Genomic DNA, 18,984 nt, shown 5'->3' with positions numbered 1-18,984 from the left:
TACTAGTAAATAATTTGGTTTCCGGCTTTGTATTATTTTGAACACATATTATATGATTTACATAAACACATAATACAATAACACGTATATGTAAATACATATTCATACACAGATCTATACACACATATACACCTACATATATACACACACACATACACACCTATACATACATTTACACACACTTACCACATACTTGTACATCTTTAGAACACCCAGAGATCCCCAAGCCCTCCCTCATCCCTGTGCCTCTGAAAAATTGTGTCTTTGTACCTCTTTTTAAATTCTTTCATGCTTCTGTAATCTGTAAAGTATTTGTAAATATTAATAACAAAACTGTCATTTTTTCACAACTCTAACCAAATACAGGTCTTATTCGAGTGTGGTCACCAATCCGTCAAATGCTGTTATGAGTCGTCTGAATATATATGAATAAATGACAAATGTAGTTGTTTCACTATAGCCATTAATGTCAAATCATTTAACATAGATTTTGTAGGAAAGTCTTTGGTCATTTTCAAAAAGTTAAGAAGTACATTTATGTTTTTATTCGGTTGAAAACTGAAAAATACTTAAATTGTGGTGCCATTCAAGGGAAATAAAAAGGCTGAAAATGTTTTATGTAAAATAAATAAATAAGTAAAACTACCCAAAGTGTTCTGTATTTTCAAAATGTTACTGGAATTTTGTTCTTTTTTAACATTTTCTTTTTATTGCTTCTTTTTTTAAGAACATGTAGCAGATATGGACAAACAGAAGGAAGACAAAAAAAGAAAGAAATATAAACCTCAAAAGAAAAAGAACATAGTGGATTACCACGTCTCTACAGTGTGCTCCAGTGTTGTTATCAATACGATCGTCCTTATCCTATCGTGGAAAAATTAGTTTTTGTATCTAAAGTTAATATTGTGAGCAAAAAGTTGCCAAAAACACCCAATGTATCAAATGTGATACAAAAGAAATATATCAAACAAAATGGCAAAATCTTTTGTTTGGACTATGTTAAAAAGGCTACTAAATATAAATATTTCAATTCCAAAAAAAATTGAATTTTGTGGCTAGTTTTTAATGGGTCAGGTTTTACAGGGTTAAGACAAAACCATGACTTTTATTTTGGTTAAAAACCCATTACTTTTTTTTTTTTTTTAATAATAAAAACATACAAAACAAAACTTAATATACGGTTATACTGACCAGTTTCTAAGGGGTGTTTCCTGACCACATCTGTCAGTCTGGTTCATAATGTGTCCACATCTTATGTAGATGTAAACACCACCCATACACTATGCTCACACATACACCTATTTCATTATTCTCCTCTAAGTGCTCACATTGCAAAATTCAAAGAAATGGAAGAATCACTTCCCTAGAGGAACCAATACACTAGGTCTGGACCTAAATGTTCGACTATTTCAATACTCATTTGGCGGCAGACATCCAGGTTTTAATTTTAATAATTAAACCTTCATTCATTTTTATTGTACAGTGTGAATGTAGTTAAAGTCACCACTAGACAATCTTTGTCAGGCTGCTTTTTTCATAACACTTATTTATGGTTTATTTAACGCAGACAAATCCATGTACACAGATAAACTGAGAACATCAATCCCATTTAAGTATCATAGTGTTTGTGCTGAATGCTAATTTGTAACGTTTGTCCCTAGGGGCTTTTACAGAGTTAAACAAGTGGTGCCAGGCACAACAAACCCCGCCCCTCGCACATATTGTCGCTTATTTTGGCATCGATCCAGCTGATGTCATCATGTCTGTGTGTGCTGATGTCAGCATATCAATTGCCCTGATATATGTGGCAAGTTTGAAGTAAATTGAAACAAAATTGATGTTTTTATAGATATTACATATTTCGCACATTATAAGTAAATGGGAAAAAAAGACTGTAAAAATTCTTTAAAAATTAGAACTTTGACCTACGTTTCTGAAAATGTAATCACATCTATTCGGGGTCACTGGCAATCTATTAAACCAAATTTGGTATGATTTCAATCAATAGGTTTGCTGCTACAGATATTTGAAATTTTGCCCATTATAAGTGAAAGGGGAAAAAAAAGATTTTAAAAATTCATAAAAAAATTTAACTTTCACCAACTTTTCCAAAAATATAAAGACAATTATTCTGGGTCAGTGGCAGTCTCTAAACCCGATTTAGTATGAATTCAAACAATGTGTTTGCTGCTACAGACATTTGAAATTTCACCTATTATAAGTGAATGGGGGGAAAAAAAGATTTTGAAAATTCATTAAAAATTTGAACTTTGACCCACTGTTCTTAAAATGTAATCAGATCTATTCTGGGTCACTGGCAATCTATAAACCAAATTTGGTGTGAATTCAGCCAATAGGTTTGCTGCTACAGAAATGTGAAATTTTGCCTATTATAAATAAATGGGGAAAAAAATAAATACATTTTAAAAATTCATAAAACATTGAAACTTTAACCTACATTTCCCAAAATGTAATGACATCTCTTCTGGGTCACTGGCAATCTATAAACCAAATTTGGTATGAATTCAACCAGTAGTTTTGCTGCTACAGATATTTGAAATTTTGCCCATTATAAGCAAATGGAAGAAAAAAGATTTTAATAATTCATAAAAAAAATTTGAACTTTGACCTACTTTTCGCAAAATATAATGAGATCTATTCTGGGTCACTGGCAATCTATAAAGCAAATTTGGTATGAATTCAACCAATAGTTTTGCTGCTAGAGTGATAACAACAAACAAACAATACCCCGTGCCTCTCCTTCAGTGTAAAACTATAAAATATGAAGTATAACCTGAGCGCTGTTTGTAACTGCATAACTGATTACAGGACGGTGCCCAAAACTAACATTTGAAGCACATTACATATGAGCACATATGTGGTTTGTTGCTGAATAAAGCAGGATTTAGTGTCCGTCTTGAAGGTGGTGAAGTTAGTTGGCTGCAGATTTCAGGTGATCAGGCTGTGAGTTCCAGAGTTTAGCTCCTTTCACCGAGAGATGTCAGGGAAAAAGATGTTTTACAGAGTGGAACTCAGCAGTGTCCACATGAAGCTGCTCTTGCTGCAGCTTTGCAGTTTATTCACGTCTTTGCAAAGAGGCTGAGGATCAAGTCCATTTGCACGTTTAAATACTAGTTTTATGAGGTTAAAATCAATAATATTAGCAGAACGTAACATCTTTTATTGGCTTAAAATGTGGCAGTGGCGATCCCTTCCTTGGTTTTTGTTCAGAGGTGCCCATCCTCCCACACATCTCCTGGCTTCAGTCGTCTCCTGGTAACATTACTGTGGCTCCACTTTTTTGAGTGAGTCTTTGGAGTCATTCAACGCTGAAAGTGTTCAGTTCACTCACTTGAACCTGCAGAACTTTGCAGGAAGTATTTGCTGATGCTGCAAAGTCATGATGTCGAACTCAAAACTCATTCTGACTGCGTTCAGCTGCAGACGCTCGGCAGTGAAGGTTTGACCTACACTAAGTCTGGATCTGGAATGGCTCTGTCGACAATGACATTTTTCACTTTTACCTCGCTCTCTTGTCCCCTTGTATCTTTTTATTTATTTTCTTCTTATTTATTTATTTGTTTCGAGCAGTAGAAAAAACTCAACTTTTGTGTGTACAAGGTACTAAAAGCAGAGCAAATAAATGAATAAATAGAAGTGATCAAGACGATATAGCAATGGCCACTACTTTTTGAGCATTACATATTGAATTTATTTTGTTATCACAAGTGCATAGTTGCGGAAAAAATTATTAGACCACCCCTTGTTTTCTTCAGTTTCTTGTTCATTTTAATGCCTGGTCCAACTAAAGGTACGTTTGTTAGGGCAAATATGATGATAACAACAAAAATAGCTCATAGTAGTTTAATTTCAGAGCTGATATCTATCCATTTTCCATGTTTTCTTGATAATAACCAAAATGACTTCAGTTCTTACATCAATATCTATGGCATTGTACTGACAAAAACAGTGCTTTTAGGCATTCCATGTTTTCTTTTCTGTCTGTTTTAGTCACATGATACACACAGGAGTTAATACTTGATTGCATAACCATTGTTGTTTTTGTTTTTTTAACTTTTGATGGTCTAATAATTTTTTCCATGACTGTACACTTGTAATAACAAAATAAATTCAATATGTATTAGAAAATATATTAAATCCCATCCCCACCTGTCATTTATACAACATAACATTACTTTTGCTTCCTTAATGATAAGGTTACATCTGTTTAGAGTCCTAATAATGTAAATAACATAATAAACAGATTAGGAAAACTGATGGATATTAAACATAGTAACTATCTAATTGGTAGTCTGCATAACCTTTAATACAATATATTTCAACAATAATTACATACCAACAACAGTAAACGACAAGCATATGGGTCAGTGATGTCACACCCATTTTTTTTTTTATTTTTTTTTATCCCAGCAATTTATATACATTTAAAGGACTTAAACGTTTAAAATAACTTTACAGAATGTTCAAAGCCATCTTTAAAAAGTAGTCTTATAAACATTTAATCATTTTGGGTGTGTTTAAGTGTTTTGCTTGAAAATGTCTGACTAGTGTAACCATAAAAACCTCGGACCAAATAATTTACCTTGAATAAGAAGTGCAAAATTTGGATTAAAATGCCTCAAAACATAGTTTGAGAAAACAGGTTGAAAAAATACTGAATTTATGAAGGGTCCACAACGTTTATACTTTCATGAAGCCCACAATTGATAGCGGCACCCCTGGGTATGACCCAAGGAAAACTACGGCAGCGGCTAAGGCAAGGCAAGGCAAGTTTATTTGTATAGCACATTTCAGCAACAAGGCAATTCAAGGTGCTTCACACAGGACATTGAAATAAAAGAAACAAAAAGAAACACATTTAAAACATTATAAAAGAAACATATAAAAGGTGATTAAAAACAGCGAGTAAGAAAACAACACATAAAATCAAAATAAAATAAAATAAAATAAAAATAAAAACACACACATATTAAAGTAAAAGTTGCAGTGCAGAGTTTCAAAGAGAATATAAAATTTAAAAAGTCAAAAGCCTTTTAGTCAAAGGCAGCAGTGAACAGGTGAGTCTTTAACCTGGACTTAAAAGAACTCAGACTCTCAGCAGACCTGATATTTTCTGGTAGTTTGTTCCAGATATACGGAGCATAGAAACTGAACGCTGATTCTCCATGTTTAGTTCTGACTTTGGGAACACAGAGCAGACCTGCACCAGATGACCTGAGTGGTCTGGATGGTTCATACTGGACTAGAAGGTCTCTGATGTAATTTGGCCCTAAACCATTCTGTGCTTTATATGCTAGTAAGAGAATTTTGAAGTTTATTCTCTGACAGACAGGGAGCCAGTGTAGAGACCTGAGAACTGGACTGATGTGGTCCACTCTCTTGGTCTTAGTGAGGACTCGAGCAGCAGCATTCTGGATCAGTTGCAGTCGTCGAATAGACTTTTTAGACAGACCAGAGAAGATACTGTTACAGTAGTCAACTCGACTAAAGATGAAGGCATGGACAAGTTTTTCAAGGTCTTGCTGCGACATCAGTCCTTTAATCCTAGAAATGTTCTTGAGGTGATAGTAAGCTGACTTTGTAATTGTTTGTATGTGGTTTTTAAAATTCAGGTCTGAATCTAAATGAATCAGGTCTAAAGAAAAACCAAAAGCATATTAATTTGAAGAAAGCCGTTTAAGATATTTACGATAAAGTCTGACAAAAATGATTTGAAATTGAAATGTCAATTGGTGTAATTATACCACCAAAGGTAAGAAAGAGCCAAGGATGTAATGGCCCAGCAATTAACAATAAGCCCCGCCCTCCCTGTACCGTTACCTTTACCTTTAACTTTATCACGTATATAATATTTTACGGCTAAAATTTGCTTAGAGGTCTTATTTCTGTCTTTGTGCATAAGAAATCAATATAAGTGAATCCTCAAAGGAACTTTGTGTTGGTAAATGCAAGTTTTGCAAATTTACAGGATTTCAGTTCTGTTGCAACATGTTGATGGTCATATGAACTATGTTTTCAGCTCAAAAATGTCCAATTTCATCACAATTAATGCTATATTTTCATGTCACAAATGGCCAAGTTATATTTGAACTGAATTTACCTGAAAAACAAATATTCTATTCTTTTAGATTCCCCAATTTTTCTTAAAGATTCTCTCCTACATATCACGTTTTATTTTTACAGGTTCAATCTGGAGTATGGTGCTGATCCATCCCGCTTATGTTACGCCAATACATACATGAAGAATGTCACATGTCACTTTTTAAATCAACAGTTTTCTAATAATAAGCTTTTTTTATAAAGAAATAACAATTCTATATTGTTAATTTAATCTTTAGTATGATGATAAACTATACAATAAATAATTCTGATCCTAGTTTTTGCACAGGGATCATTAGTGTAAACAGTGACATGGCTGCAGAGCATCAGTATGATGGGATCTGTAACAACCATGTCACATCCGTCCACTGCCACATTTAGTGTTTTTGTGTCAGCTGTTATTGTTTTAGATCCACAATACTAGCATTTATGAATAAGAGGAGAATTAGCAATAGTAAGTCTATAAGTTTATTCCTAATAAAGTACTGGTACTGACCAGAGCATCATGGGTAATGTCACGTCCGTCCACCAGCAAAAGTTTTCACATACACGTGCTATTCAAAATCCAACATTTCTGAAAATATAGCTTCCACTGTCAAATAATATCAGTCGTCTGTGCACAAATGGATTAGCATTATTTCAACACAGTTCCATGCATTTCTTACAACTGTTTTTTTTTTTTTTTTTTTTTTTTGACAAAAATGGCCACTCATTTGGCCTCCCTAAGTAAAAATATATTCACTGTTTAAAAAAAACTACCTCAAACCGTACTCCTGCCTTGACCAAAAAAGCCTAAAAGCATCCTTCAGTGACAAAATGAATGTAATGGTTTTGAAATATAACAGTTACATATAAACAAAAGCTGGGCTGGATTTAAAACGTACTTCTACAGGAGAGTAATTTCTAGACAGACTTGATTTCCTCCGAGGTTAAACAGACAATCATATGCATTAATGTGCTTAAATTATTCCTGTAATGCACGTGAATCACATATCAAAATGCGCTATGCAGTGAATTTATAATTTATCTGAATTTTTAATGAGTAAAGGGAGTATTTACACTGTAAAATATATACACAGCAATAATACAGAATTAATTGTAGTTTTAATTGGCCACTAGTGGAAAGGAGCGTCTCATATTTTTTTCCGCTTTAACCTGAATTTGACTGGACTTGGGTTGAATTATACATCAAATAAGAATGGAGGAAGATAGACTTTTTTAAGTAGAAGATTCCAGTTTTTATTTTACTTAAATTTTCTGTGTGTGTTGAACTTTTCTGGGTTATGTGATGGGGTCGGGGGGGTGGTGGTGGTGGATTGGGTTGTTCCGCTTGACAGCGAGGACCCAGGTGTAGCTCTTTTTTTAGCGGCTACACTAATGGAATGGGCCCGTCTGCCTCTGTCCAGACCACGCGGCTCAATACCGAGACCAGCCTGTCCTGAGGGAGGGTCCGGCCCAGAACTGGACATCTGGAGCCCCCCCGTCTGCCTCCGCCTCTCTGAGTCACGGCAATTACAAGCAGGACAGACACGGGATTATCTTGTAACAGATACAACAAATATGTGCTCCGAGTGGCTTTTTAGATGAAAAATACGCTGTTGATAAAGTGACTGGAAGATTAATCTCTTAAATACACTGGTGAGAAGTAATATAAACAAGTGGATTATTTGTTTTCTACCTAGTCTAGTGTGATAAGTATCCCATGGTAATATGTAGACACAAAAAGAAAACAGTGATCAGATTGTTAGTATTTTCTTTTCTCATAGAGGTTTCCTTCAGCTGCTGTAGAAGCATTTATTTTTATTAAAGGAGTGGTATTTTGTTTTGTTTTTTTTGGAATTATGCATTTTGAAACATTTCCCTGTGGTCTACATAAACTGTAAATCGGCTAAAATTTACTTAGGGGGTCAAATGAGTGTCCATTTTTGTCAAAAAAAAAAAAAAACAAACAGTTGTAAGAAGTGCATAGAACTGTGTTGAAATAATGCTAATCCATTTGTGCACAGACTACTGATATTATTTGACAGTGGAAGCTCTATTTTCAGAAATATTGGATTCGGAATAGCATGTGTATGTGAAAACTTTTGCTGGTGGACAGACGTGACATTACCCATGATGCTCTGGTCAGTACCAGTACTTTATTAGGAATAAACTTATAGACTTACTATTGCTAATTCTCCTCTTATTCATAAATGTTAGTATTGTGGATCTAAAACAACAACAGCTGACACAAAAACACAAAATGTGGCAGTGGACGGATGTGACATGGTTGTTACAGATCCCATCATACTGATGCTCTGCAGTCATGTCACCGTTTACACTAATGATCCCTGTGCAAAAACTAGGATCAGAATTATTTATTGTATAGTAAATACAATAAATAACAATATAGAATTGTTATTTCTTTATAAAAAAGCTTATTATTAGAAAACTGTTGATTTAAAAAGTGACGTGTGACATTCTTCATGTATGCATTGGTGTAACATAAGCAGGATGGATCAGCACCATACTCCGTACTGAACCTGTAAAAATAAAACGTGATATGGAGTATATAATCTTGTAAGAAAAATTGGGGAATCTAAAAGAATAGAATATTTATTTTTCAGGTAAATTCAGTTCAAATATAACTTGGCCATTTGTGACATGAAAATATAGCATTAATTGTGATGAAATTGGACATTTTTGAGCTGAAAACATAGTTCATATGACCATCAGCATGTTGAACAGAACTGAAATCCTGTACATTTGCAGAACTTGCATTTACCAACACAAAGTTCCTTTGGGGATTCACTTAGATTGATTTCTTATGCACAAAGACAGAAATAAGACCTCTAAGCAAATTTTAGCCAAAATGCTTTTATAATGTCAGTACAGCAGGGATGTGCACAGATAATCAATTGGTTGGTTCGTCAAAGTGGTAAGAGGGGTGACGTGATCGTTTATTTGGGGTGGGAGGAGTCTGAGGCTTTGCTTTACACTGACACCGAACTAAACCGGTATAACAGGCGAAAGTAACCCCCCCCCCCCCGCCCTAATATCAGTAGTGTTGATTGATACAAGGATTATTTCATTTTTCAAGATTTTAGTGGGGTTTAGCTTTGTCAGGTAAGATGACGGAGAGAAGTAAAAGATTCAAATCTTAAAGGAGTGATGTTTTGCTTTTTTAAAAGAATTATGCATTTTAAAACATTTCCCTGTGGTCTACATAAACTGTAAATGCTATGCTTGGGTCTGAATTCTTCATTAATTCAACTCCACAGGCCCATCTTCAACCCTATTTCTGAGTAATGACACCAGAAAGGTCGTTTTGAGCGCTGGCCCTTTAAATGCACATGACCCCACCACTTACTATTTAGTTTGGATTAAAAAATTTTTTTCCCTCTAACCAATTAATAGGTTGTAAAATAGAGGGTTTAAGGTATACACTGAATATATTTTAGGATGAAAATGTCATAGGAACTTCACTTTTGAGAACTTTGTAATTCTTCCAAAAAAAATAGATGTGTTTATCCATCCGTGATGCAGTAGTTTTTGATATTTTTCTTTTCGTAAACATTTCTTTGTATAGTATATAAAGGCAAAAGCAGAAGTACTCAAAAACAGCCAAAATAGGCTCAGACCCCTAAAGGGTTAAAGTAAATTTATTCCAAATACATTGATATTTGACTATTATATTATTTATGCCGTATTCTAAACACAATGTTTAAAATGAATAAATGCATATATCTATGCAAAATACATTTGAATATAATGTTAATATTATTCGTATGTTGTAAATACTGAAAAGGAAAAAAAAATATTGATAATTGAAATAAAAAATGTTTAATTTGGTATTTACATTTCTTTTCCATCCGTGACGCTGCCATTTGTCAAAACTCTTACTATTTAGGTGTGATTAAAAAATGTTTTCCCTCTAACCAATTATAGGAGGTCCTCAGGTTACGAACGAGTTCCGTTCCTACGCTGGCAACGTAACCCAAATTTCCGCGTAAGTCGGAATTAACCCTTTAATACCCCCTGTCCTTAATAATGGTCGCCATGGTCGACCGACTGAAGCCTAAGGCTTTACCGATGTTCGTCGGCGTCTCGCCTTTCTCCGACCTTTTGATGATATCCAGCTTTGTTTCTATCGTAATGGCTTTCCTCTTGGCTGGACCAGCATCGCTAGAAGATCCTTTCTTTTTTGGGGCCATGATGTGAAAAAGGAGGGTGAAAAAGGCGAGGATACCGAGAAAATTACGGAGCACAAACACAGACACTCTACACTTTGGGGCTGGAGACTAAACGGCGGACGAGACTCAGGCGTCGTAAAGTCGAAACAGCGTAGGTCCAGTACCGCGTAACCTGAGGACCTCCTGTATTAGGTTGTAAAATAGAGGGTTTAAGGTATACACTGAAAATATTTTAGGATGAAAATGTCATAGGAACTTCACTTATGAGAACTTTGTAATTCTTCCAAAAAAAATAGATGTTTTTATCCATCCGTGACGCAGTAGTTTTTGATATTTTTCATTTCGTAAACATTTCTTTGTATAGTATATAAAGGCAAAATCAGAAGTACTAAAAAATGGCCAAAATAGGCTCAGACCCCTAAGGGTTAATACAGTAAAATACACTTTGATTTCAGTTCAGTGAAAGAGCGTTAGTGTTCTGTTTTCAGAAGCGTTGTCGCAAACTGTGCCGGAGCCGTTCTCACCAGCATCCAAAGTGTTAAATCAAAGCAGATGGATCTTTGATTGAGTGTACTCGCATAAACAGGCTCTTAACAATCAAGACCCGAGGCACGGCGAGCAGCGGATTTTTTAAGGAAAGCTCAAATCCAGAATACTGATCACGCAAACCAATGCCGCATCGATCTGAATGGAGCAGTAATTAAAACAGCCACATGTTGCAGCGCGTCGCTCGAACGGAGGGAGTCGAACGCCCTTACCACGCCACCGCAGTACAGGTTGCCATTAACGACAATCAGTGCAGGCAGTAGGAATGAGGCATCTAATCAGGTTCTCAGAGCTGTAATACCGGCCTAATGAAAGAGATTTCAAATGCTTACTTGAGAGGCCAGAGTGTGTTTCCCTGATGATGTTTTTCTTTTCCCAGATGAAGATAAAAGCAAGGTAATAACGCTCCATGAATTATTATCAACCAAGATGTGAGATATTGAAAACAGAATTAACTTTTAACGGCTGAAAAATAGCCTCGTCGTTGATAAGGGGTGTAAGAAAATGGCGGTTCCGTAATATATCACGATATTTCATTTCATGATACTGCATTGATATTAAAAAATACTGTATTGATATTTTTTAGATATTTATTCAACTGCAGACATGGCGGAGGTTCATTTTTGTCTTTTCTTTTTTGTTCTTTTATTTCTATATTCACATGAGTATTTTTGCTCTTATTTCTATTTTAATGTGAGTATTTTTTCTCTTTTATTTCTATATTCATGAGTATTTTTGCTCTTTTATTTCTATATTCACATTAGTATTTTTGCTCTTTTATTTCTATATTCACATGAGTATTTTTGCTCTTATTTCTATTTTAATGTGAGTATTTTTGCTCTTATTTCTATATTCACATGAGTATTTTTGCTCTTTTATTTCTATATTCACATGAGTATTTTTGCTCTTATTTCTATTTTAATGTGAGTATTTTTTCTCTTTTATTTCTATATTCACGAGTATTTTTGCTCTTTTATTTCTATATTCACATGAGTATTTTTGCTCTTTTATTTCTATATTCACATGAGTATTTTTGCTCTTATTTCTATTTTAATGTGAGTATTTTTGCTCTTATTTCTATATTCACATGAGTATTTTTGCTCTTTTATTTCTATATTCACATGAGTATTTTTGCTCTTTTATTTCTATATTCACATGAGTATTTTTGCTCTGTTATTTCTATTTTCACATGAGTATTTTTGTTCTTTTATTTCTATTTTCACGAGTATTTTTGCTCTTATGTTTCTATATTCACATGAGTATTTTGCTCTTTTATTTCTATTTTCACATGAGTATTTTTGCTCTTATGTTTCTATATTCACATGAGTATTTTGTTCTTTTATTTCTATATTCACATTAGTATTTTGCTCTTTTATTTCTATATTCACGTGAGTATTTTTGCTCTTTTATTTCTATATTCACTTGGCTTTTTTGCTCTTTTATTTCTATTTTTACATGAGTATTTTTGCTCTTATTTCTATATTCACATGAGTATTTTTGCTCTTTTATTTCTATATTCACATGAGTATTTTTGCTCTTTTATTTCTGTATTCACATGAGTATTTTTGCTCTGTTATTTCTATTTTCACATGAGTATTTTTGTTCTTTTATTTCTATTTTCACGAGTATTTTTGCTCTTATGTTTCTATATTCACATGAGTATTTTGCTCTTTTATTTCTATTTTCACATGAGTATTTTTGCTCTTATGTTTCTATATTCACATGAGTATTTTGTTCTTTTATTTCTATATTCACATTAATATTTTGCTCTTTTATTTCTATATTCACGTGAGTATTTTTGCTCTTTTATTTCTATATTCACTTGGCTTTTTTGCTCTTTTATTTCTATTTTTACATGAGTACTTTTGCTCTTATTTCTATATTCACATGAGTATTTTTGCTCTTTTATTTCTATATTCACATGAGTATTTTTGCTCTTTTATTTCTATATTCACATGAGTATTTTTGCTCTGTTATTTCTATTTTCACATGAGTATTTTTGTTCTTTTATTTCTATTTTCACGAGTATTTTTGCTCTTATGTTTCTATATTCACATGAATATTTTGCTCTTTTATTTCTATTTTCACATGAGTATTTTTGCTCTTATGTTTCTATATTCACATGAGTATTTTGTTCTTTTATTTCTATATTCACATTAGTATTTTGCTCTTTTATTTCTATATTCACGTGAGTATTTTTGCTCTTTTATTTCTATATTCACTTGGCTTTTTTGCTCTTTTATTTCTATTTTTACATGAGTATTTTTGCTCTTATTTCTATATTCTCATGAGTATTTTGCTCTTTTATTTCTATATTCACATGGGTATTTTGTTCTTTTATTTCTATACTCACATGGATATTTTGTTCTTTTATTTCTATACTCACATGGATATTTTGCTTTGTTTTTTTGTATTAAACAGGTAATATTGTGTTATTACAGCTCATGCATATAGTTTTTGGAACTGATAACACTGTTTTGTTAAATATTGGTTATTTCAAGCATTCTAAAAGCACTTTTTACCATCTGAAAGAGGCAGATGTTAGGTCCTTTGTTGGGACTGAACAAAAATAATGTTCTGATGTTGGATCATTCAGGGACGGACCACTTTGCGTTCTTTTCACAACGAATAGAATATGAAGATTTGAGCTGGATCTTAAACTGTTATGTCTGTAGAACATAATTTTATTAATTTAATCATCCAAATCCTGCATTTTAAGTTCTCACAGAGGAATGTTTTGTGATAAAGCATTAGATCCTGTTCTGATCAAATAGAAATTAGTACAGTATTTGTGCAAATTTCAAGTCTAATTAAATTTTTCCATGAAATTATTTCTTTAAAAAAAAGAAACAAAACAAACAAAACTAGAAAAGCACTTGGAGAGCGGAGACCTCCACCAAGGCAGATCAGGCCCACCCCCACCCCCGATCACCACCAAAATTTAATCATTTGTTCTTTGTGCCAGTATCGACATTTCCTGAAAATTTCATCCAAATCCGTCCATAACTTTTTGAGTTATCTTGCTAACAGACAAACCCCGAAAACATAACCTCCACCATTCCTTTGCAGAGCTAATTATTTGTTTTTTTTTTTGTTTTTTTTTAACAGTATTGTGATATATTGTGATCCTGTTGTGTTTTGTATCGTATCACCAGATTCTTGCCAATACACACCCCTAATTTAAACAGCATTGAAATCGCCAGGTAAATAAAATGAGGTCACATTTTCCGCAGGTAGAAGGGAAAACTGTCTCAAACTTTAGACGCTTTGACAATTTGATCAGCAATCTTTGCAAGTAATCAGTTCTGGCAGACACAAGCCCACTCCTGTCAGCGCCATAGGCTGCTGCAAAATGAGTCCATATTACTTTTTTTTTTTTTCTTTTTTTTTTGCTGCAAAAGCTGAGGGATGTGCTGCTGTCAGGCAAGCATTTGGCAAAGGTTTGGAGTGGGAGTGGAAAGGAAAAAACGCATTAAATACCGTAGAGAGATGAAGCGGCTAGTATATGGGCTCCAGCCTGCAGAGGTGGAGGTATATTGAACGAGTGAACGAGGAAAAGGCTGAACAGCCATGAGGGCCTCGGTGCAGAAACTGCCTCACTCACCGCAGGCTGTGCAGCTACAGTATATTACCTTTTCAGGCTGTCCACCTGAATACAACCCACAGCCTCGTCTGCTGAGAGTATTTTAGTTTTTCTCTCCATATTCGCACCTCCAAGCTGCTAGTTTTTGCTTTTGCCCATTTAGAGAAAAAAAAAAAAGTAACCCATTTTAGTCTCTCGTGATACATTAACTGTGACGTTAAATTCTGTAGATCCTATAGTGTGCAGATGACACAGTTGCTCCACTGTGGTCTGTTTTTTCTGGCCGCTGTGAAAAGATGGGATAAGTACTGAGGTCTGTCCTATTAATGGTAGCAAGCCAACTTGGATGTTATGATGAAAACGAGAGACATGTAATCTCCGAGGGAAGAGCGATGCCAGGGAAGCGGCTTTCCTGTTTGTCCACAGCACAGATTTAGATCCCTTCATCCCCACTCTCTCCCACTGCCTTCACAGGGTTATTATTCTCTGAATTCCCACAGTGCGGCCAATCAACAGATGTATTAAGACAGAAATTGTCTTTTCTCCCAACAAGCCTTCCCCAACAACCGCCGACGGTCTATCATGTAATGGAACATGGCAAATTGTCGTCGTTGCCAAGGTTTGTTTGTAAATGGGGTTTGCATATCGCTGACACTGAGCGAGCGCTTTGACTTTCAGCTAAAATGCCAGGCAAAGCAGGGCATGCAGCTCTAAGACGGTTAAAAACACACTGTTGAAGGAACTGTTGGAAGGGCTTTTGTGAACAGTTCATATTTGAGGTTCGCAGTTCAGGATGGGCAAATTAATTAGTTCTTGAAGTGAAATTATCATGTGGTTTAGACATTTAGTCATTATTAACACATTCTCTTCACTCTGATGATGATGACGATGATGACGATGACTGGTATGACAGGCCAAAGTATACCCCCTAGGGTGGTCCAAAAACATTTTTTTAAGATTCTCTGGATTAGAACCCTGCATTTGGTTCCATATTTGGCCAAATTACTTCGGTCCAAATTTTATGCAAATTAATTAATATTTAGAGGCTGCACAAGACACGTGCAGATTGCTCTATATACTATAACCTAACCAGCCAAATGAATAAGGCATGTTAGAATAATTTGTAGTTTAATTCTCAAAATCAAACTGCAACTCACATAAAAATGTTACTTAGAAAGTTCAGCAACCACTGTTGCTTTACTGAAATGACAAAAAATGTTCCTGTGTTCTTTGGCAACTTGGAGCCAGTACTGTTTGTGATCTTCATTTTTTGTTCGGCTACAGTTGAAGTCTGGAATAAGCTCCACCCCTCTTTCAGCAACATCATTGACAACTTTTCTGGAATGCACAGTTTTAGCAGCCTTCTGAAAGTCTTCATCATCAGCCCAGTCTACTGGAGGAATTCTTAAAAATGTTTATGGCAGATCCAAAGTTTCAAAGAAACGCATGGTGGTGGTGGTGGTGACAAAATCCCTGATCTGCTTCCCTTCAGAATCTGCTTCATTAAGGACATCCCAACGCTTTAGTGGAACCCAAAGAACCTTCATTTTCCATCATGTTGTGAACCATCAGCTGCTTCGGCTCTTGTGTCACACTGGAGTCCAAGAATGCCAGGCCAACCAATTCTTCACTCAAGTACCACAGATGTCGGCCGAAAGCTGTTAATGCTGCTTTCTTGACAACTGAATTTTCATACTGTGACAGCTTTTTAAGGAATGCCAAATCATTTACAGGGGCTTTCACTGGTGATGGGCCTTCAAACCATGTTCTGATGTAAAGGCTTTGTGCAACCTCTATAACAGTGGTTCTTAACCTGGGTTTGATCGAACCCAAGGGGTTCGGTGAGTCAGTCTCAGGGGTTCGGCGGAGGTCAAGACACACACTCGACTCATTAGTCGGGTGTGTGTGTCGGGCTAGGTCCGCATATGTAAACAAACGGCTTCGGAGACACTTTCTCTGATTGACATCCAATATACGCAGTGTATTGTTGTTGCTTATAGCACTACAACACATCCGGAAGTGTTTATAATCTCTTCCACTTGTCTGACGATGAATTATTTGAGTATTTTCCACATCGATGTTATGACTTTTGCTACTTCCTGTTAACCACGGAGGCAGCCATGTGTAGCGTTTGTTTACATTTTTCGGTCACCGCACTGGTCAGTTACAATCATGTGACAACCGACGCACAGTTGCGGATGGAGAAATCGTATGACGCTAAAGCTGATTTGCAGTAAATATTCATTATTATTGTAGCCTGATGGAAATTAGGTGATGGTGTGTGTTAAAATGTTAAAAATGATAAATAACATAAATACAATAAGTTCATTATTGGAATAAATAAGGTTAAAAATTAAAACCATTTCAGTGTGGTAGTATTAAAAAAGGTCATGTCTTTGTGAAAAGGTATGGAATTTGTAGTGAGTTCATGCACTGTATTGGTTTTGTTCTTTGAACACAGTGATGTTAATGCACGATTCATTTTGTGCACCAGCAAAACATATACCTGTGTCTTGAATTTGAAAAAAAAATCATATTTTATTTTTTAATAAAGAAGGGTTCGGTGAATGCGCATATGAAACTGGTGGGGTTCAGTACCGCCAACAAGGTTAAGAACCACTGCTCTATAACATCTCCTTTTTCTTCCAAATGTTTTCCTAAATCATCTTTTGAATGCCAAAACCTAATGCAGGGTTCTAATGGAGGTTATCTGAAACTTAATTTTTTACCATGATTGTTGGACCACCCTAATACCCCCCGACCACAATATAACCAGGTTAAAGCGGCCGAGGCCATAATATTTAGGACTTGCAGCTGACATCACTGGTCATGTGATTGTTGTTTACACCGCCATATTGGTAGGCACGCTACCTGGATCCAGAAAGTCAGAACTGTTGCTTTATATCATGTTTTTCTTTGGACTCGTGTTTGCGTGTTTTGTTATTTGCGAGTATGTCTGCTTGTGATAAAGGCGCCATACATGAGTTTCAATGTTGCAATCAACTTATTGAAATAACAGACAGGTTGTGACAGTTTTCTTCCACCTATATCCTACATTACTGGCACTAACGTTCACCTGAACTGAACTGTCGGCGGTCTCAGAATTCACGAACGTCCCCATGCACTGGGGCGCCGTAAAGAGGGGGGTAAACATGACAAATTTGTAGGGGGGCCCATTGAGCAGTGGAGGGGGTCCAGTGGATACAGGTTAGAGGTTGTGAAAATTTCGTGTATAATAGAGGAATAGAACCAGGAGTTGGACGTAGAAAGTATTTCATTTCACGCCAGCGTTAGTGACGTTAGTTATGGACCGCACCCCCCTGTATATAACTGGCCCCCCACCCCACCCCTTCCACCTCTGCTCGGACAACAACAACAACAAAAAAAAGACCCCCCCCTCTGTTTTTATTACCAAATTGCAATCACAACAAATCTCAACATTTATAGTTCTTTTGTTTTATTGGTTTATTTAATAGGGACCATGCACATTTATGAACATTCTGTATAAAAAATACACCCATGGAAATATGCCAGAATTAGTACAAATAACTCCTTTTCATTTGCAGTCCTGAGGCAGGTGACACAAACAAGACATAAGAACAGCCAACATTACTATATTACTCGCTCGCTATAAATAAAAAAAAACAAACAAACAAACAAAAAAAACATTAAAAATGCAAATAATGATGACATAGGCATCATGAAAACAAACAAACAAAAAACAAATGGACATAGTATGATCACAGGGGCATTAGCCTATATATTCACCTCTACACTTGCATACAACTAAACAGAGAAAGTTTATAGGTGATGAAATGTATGTATTGTAGTGAGGACTAGTCTTAGAACTTGAAGTGTCAGGACTTTTATTATATAATCAACAGTCAAATTAATTGAATATTATGTTCCCATTGCATCATAATGTTTTGTTTTTGATGTGCTTTTATTTTAATGTGTAAACACTACTGAGGAGTGTGGCAATAATCTTTGATCTTTGTAGAAGTCTAATTTTTTATGTTGAAGGTTTTTCTGGCTGAAGTAATAAAAGTACTTTAGAGCTTTAAAAGGGGTCATATTTTGCTAAACCCACTTTTATTCGTCTTTGGTTCATTTATGTGTTTATTTGGACCCTAATAGTTCAAAAAAGTTTGCATTTAAACCCTCCAGGTGCTGAAAAGCTATATTTATATCCATTTGGGTAAAAATTGAGTGGATTTCTACAACCTGTTTTAATTCCTGCTTAATTTGTTGTTTTTATAACTAGTTACATCACGACATTTGCACATATAAGGTCAAAACTTCCGACGAACATTTCTCTGAGTACGACATAATTGTTTGTCAGCAGCAGTGGTTGTAGTAAAACCTGAAAATATGTCCAAACTTTGAGCGAAAATGTTGGTTGAACGGGACAGAGTCAGCAGTCAACAACCTGAAAGGGGGTGGGGCATGAAGTCGCTCATTTGCATTTAAAGGGCAAGCGCCCAAAACCCCCTTTCTGGTGTCATTATTCAGAAATAGGGTTGAAGATGGACCTGTGGAGTTGAATTAATGAAGAATTCAGAC

This window comes from Sphaeramia orbicularis, chromosome 20 (genome assembly GCF_902148855.1).
Source record: "Sphaeramia orbicularis chromosome 20, fSphaOr1.1, whole genome shotgun sequence".
NCBI lineage: Eukaryota > Metazoa > Chordata > Actinopteri > Kurtiformes > Apogonidae > Sphaeramia > Sphaeramia orbicularis.
This window is presented reverse-complemented; position numbering follows the sequence as displayed.